The 4,447-nt window shown below is 42.8% G+C and overlaps 1 long non-coding RNA gene across 1 annotated transcript; it reads right to left on the bottom strand.

Moving 5' to 3' along the window:
• Nucleotides 1–341: 341 nt before the first annotated feature.
• Nucleotides 342–1,166, bottom strand: LOC143670677 (uncharacterized). The gene is made up of 2 exons (XR_013169431.1): nucleotides 951–1,166; nucleotides 342–718 (listed from the first exon to the last, which is right to left on the bottom strand). It is a non-coding gene; the product is annotated as an uncharacterized LOC143670677 (long non-coding RNA).
• Nucleotides 1,167–4,447: the final 3,281 nt, after the last annotated feature.

Consider the following 4,447-nt stretch of genomic DNA (forward strand, 5'->3'; position numbering starts at 1 on the left):
GTGATATAGCCCCTGACCTTTTGGGGTGGTGGCATTGCCCCCCATGTACCTCACTTCATGGTAGTAATCTACATTTTGATAAAGCTGGAACCCTCACTAGGCAAACAGATGCAGAAACAACAAAACCACTTCCTCTTTACCCAGGGGATAGTGCTGAAAAGGAAATTTTAGTGGTCAGTTCTGTCTCAGCCCTTTTCCCCAATGCCTGGATTACTATGGACTTACAGGTTTGACCCCCAACTCCGCAGGACCCCACCTCCTCCCTCCTCACATTCCTGTCTCTTACTTTCTTTCTCTCCATCCCTCCCTCTCCACCATCAGAGAACTCGCAGACACGTATCTCCTTTTCACAATTTATTCATTTTATTTTAATCATTACTTTCAGTGTACTCTACAGTTTCTGACTCAGATCTACATCTGATGCTGACTGGCCAGCTCTCAGGAGGGAAATCTCTCCAGCCTCATCACACAGCGGTAGCTCTGTGACCTCGATCTGAAGTGGCTGGCTGCTCGGGTTGTCACATGAAGTGGTGGAGGGCTCCGGGGTCTCTTGGGCTTCCTTTCGCTCGTTTTCATCCAGCTTTCTCTCCTTGGGACAATCGTCAGGAGACTGTCCCGGGTTCTCAAGCATTCCTGAATGGGCGTCCATGCTCAGAGTGGCCTTTTTCATAGAACTCCCTTGAACAGGTCTTTTCATCCACATGGTTCGCTTCAGCATCTGGAAAGACAGTAGGGAGGAACACAGCGGATACAGAAAACATGGGGTTGGGGAAAGAGATTTGGGATGGATGGGAATGGGGCTTTCAGGAGAACTGATGTGGGGTGAGTAAGGCATTGTACCAGGCAAGGACAGGGAAGGAGTCGGAGTGGGGGAGGGGCGTGGGCGCTGTGGGGGGCGTGGTGATAGTCAATGGGGAAAAAGAGGAGGAGCTTGGGAGGGTTAGTCTAACCTTTAAGCCACCTTTGGGCCTGGTTTTATATGGGACCTTCCTCTTCCTTCTCTCTTTGGTGCTTGGCTTTGGAGGCTCTTCTTCTTGGGTCGCCTTCGCCATACTGAAGTCTCGCAGTAGTCCACCCCGGGGAGCCTTACCTCTTTTTATATACCCTCCAGGACAGTGAGAAGCCACGCCCCTCAGCTTTGATTGGTCATCAAGGCACACCCCCCAGCCAATGGTAGCCCTTGGTAGGCTGAGATGTCACAAAGCAGAATTCTGAGACTTCTGGGGGGAGGGGGAGCTGGGTAGACCAAGTGGCATTTCCTTAGCAACCTTAAGAGTCTCCCAAACTGACATGCCAGCCCTCTTCATCAACCCATGTTCAATTCTGGTGGCGCACATGGCAGGGGGAGGGTGTCTTCTCCAAGCCTTTTCCCACGCCTCATCCCCTTACCATTCAGTGGTTCATTCTGTTTTCTCCCATCTTTCAACGTTACCTAGTTTGTGTTTGCCTTACCTGAAATTCTCCAAAGTAACGTGGCTGTATTTAAATCTCTGTGGAGATGTCAATCATCCCTCCTCCTCCCTGCAAATTTCTCTCACGCATCTTGAAGTCATTTGACTTCTTGGCGACTACTAGGAATGCTTCCCAGTCACCTCTTTTCACAATGTCCACATAGATCTTCTCAGATTTCTGCCTTCCAGGTGGAAGTCACTGCCTTCAGGCTGTCAGGACTTGAGGGAATAAACTTGCTTTATAAGGGATCTTAGTGGTGTTTCCAGTCTGGGGTGGTGTGCACCCCAGTCACTGTAGTGTCCACATTTGGATTTTAACAGAGTAGGAGAATGGGGCAGATAGTCATGTGCCTGAAGTTGTGCTGACTGTTCGCATGCTCGAAACACCAACCTAAGACTGAGGAGTTCGCCGTGGTGAGGTAGGGGGTGTGGACGGGTGGAGGTGTGGGTGGGAAGGGTGTGGGGGGGTGTTGTTTCATATGCCACCTGAAGTTCTGTCCAGTTCTGCGGTTTGGCCCAACCGCTAAACTATCGGGGACCCTCTACTCCTCAGCTTCTCACTGCTTGCTAGATGACACTGCCGCACGCAGAAAAGGGGCTCGAGCCGGGGGTCTGGGTCCAAGGGGCGCGCGCAGGAGACCTCACTGCGGGTCTAAAGGACTGGAGGCCGAGTCAATTAAGGCATGAAGCGAGGTAGCTTTATTGTTGGTAGACGCTTATGCCAGGGCCGCCAGAAGCTAAAGACCACGAGGTTCCGCGAGCCCTGGATTATATACAGTTTGAGGAGAGGCGGAGTTAGGGCGTGGCCTCCAGGGGAGGGTAGCCAATCACACAGGGAGGACGGATGAGTGACTGTGACCATAGAGATGCTGTTCCTGAGTGTACCCGTAGCAGAGGATGTTGGGTAGGTGGAGGACTATGGCGAGGGAGGGAGAGAAAGAGACTAAGCCACCAGGCCAAGAATAAAATTATGCCACACAGTTCAACAAAGAAAAAAGGCCTCCCGACTGGAAAGGAAGAGGCAAAACTCTCTTTATTCACAGACTTGAATACAGTCTACGTAGAAAATTCTGTCAATCTAAATAAATACTTCTAGAATTAACAATTGAGTTTTGCAAGTTTGGAGAATATGAGAACAGTTTACAAAATAATTATATTTTTATACTGGCAGTGAACTATTGTAAAGTGAAATAGAATAATGAGTTCATTTTGTGATATCATTAGAAAATATTAAATATGTAGGAATAAATCTGACAAAAGATGTAGAAGATCTGCATACTGAAAACTACAAAGTATTACAGACATAAATTAATAAAGACCTAAGTAAATGGAGGTATATACCTTGTTTATGAGTCAACATTACTAAGATATCAATTGTTCCCAGATTTATCAATAGATTCAATGAAACTCCAATTAAAATCCCACAAGACTTTTTGATAGAAATTGGCAAACTGATGTTAACACTCATATGGAAATGGAAAAGCTATAGAATAGCCAAAAGAACTTCAAAAGACAGAACAAAGTTGGTGAGATTATGCTATCTGATTTCAAGGTTTATTATAAAGCAACATTAATCAGTATGGTGTGGTGTTGGCATAATGATAAAAATACATCAATGAAACAGAAGAGTTCAGAAAAAGACCCACACATATATTATGCATAGATAGACAATCAATTATCATGAAAGGGAAGGGAATGATTAGAGGAGAAAGGATAGCTTTTTCAACAATTATATTTGGTACAATTGGATACCACATGCAAAAAAGTTTTTCGATCTATGCCTTGTATCATATAAAAAGATAATTCAAAATGGATCATAGTCTCAAATGTCAAAACAAAAGTGTAGCACTTCTAGGAGAAAATCCCTTTGCTACCCTTGGTCAGGGAATAATTTCTTAAATAAAACAAAGAAGTAAAATCAATTAAAAAATGGATAAATCTGACTTGATAAAAAGCTTCAGCTATTTGAGAGACAATGTTAAGAGAGTGAAAAGACAAACCACAGAAGGGGATATTTGATAAATATCTTGTGCAGAGAATATATAAATAATTCTTAACAAATAATGGGCAAAGATTTGAATAGATACTTCTTCCAAAAGGCATACATAAGACAAATATTCACATGAATAGAAACTCAATGTAATTAGTTATTAAGGAAATGCAAATCAAAATCACAATGAGATAAAACTACATCCTTATTATAAGGGCTAAATTACCTAGTGTTGGTAAGAATGTGGATCACTGGAATTCTCATATATTTTTGGAGGAAGTGTAAAGTGGTACAACTATGTTCTAAGGCTGGCAATTTCTTAAAAATTTAAAGATATATATAAGTCAAAACATCAAATTCTACACTTTGGGATGTTTATTGTATGCTAATTAAACTTCAATAAAGTTGTTCAAGCAATCATATTCTCTGCAGAAAAAAACAACTTTTGAAAAGAATAAAGATAAATATATTTTGTGGGGACTATTTTGACACTGGAATTATTTAGAAATGTTGGAGTATGTTGGTGTATGTTAGTGATAAAAATCAAGATTGGCTTTATTCGGTTTTATTATTGTTGAAGAATTCTCTGTAGGAATTCAAATTCCATTTCTGGAAAGATGGAGTAGATGTGCTTTCCTCTTCTAGTTCTCCTTCAAGGTACAACTCAAACGCTTGGCGAGTTTGCTTGTTCTGTTGTCTGGAGAGAGAGGCCACATCTGAGCAACAAAAGAGGCTCTCTTGGGGGTGACTCTTAGGCCTAATTTTAAGTAGACTTGACCTATCCTTTGTGGGGTTAAGTTTCATGTGAACAAACCCCAAGACTGGGGGCTCAGCCTATAGCTTTGGTTGTCCACACTGCTTGTGAGAATATCAAGAATTCAACTTGGGGAAGATGAATTTTCCCCTGTTCTTACCATTACCTGAAGGGGACTGTGAAAATACTTTTTTATTTACTGTTCAAATCACTCTGGGATTTATTAGGGCATCACTCTGGACAAACCAACAA

Source organism: Tamandua tetradactyla, chromosome X (assembly GCF_023851605.1).
Source record: "Tamandua tetradactyla isolate mTamTet1 chromosome X, mTamTet1.pri, whole genome shotgun sequence".
Classification (NCBI taxonomy): domain Eukaryota; kingdom Metazoa; phylum Chordata; class Mammalia; order Pilosa; family Myrmecophagidae; genus Tamandua; species Tamandua tetradactyla.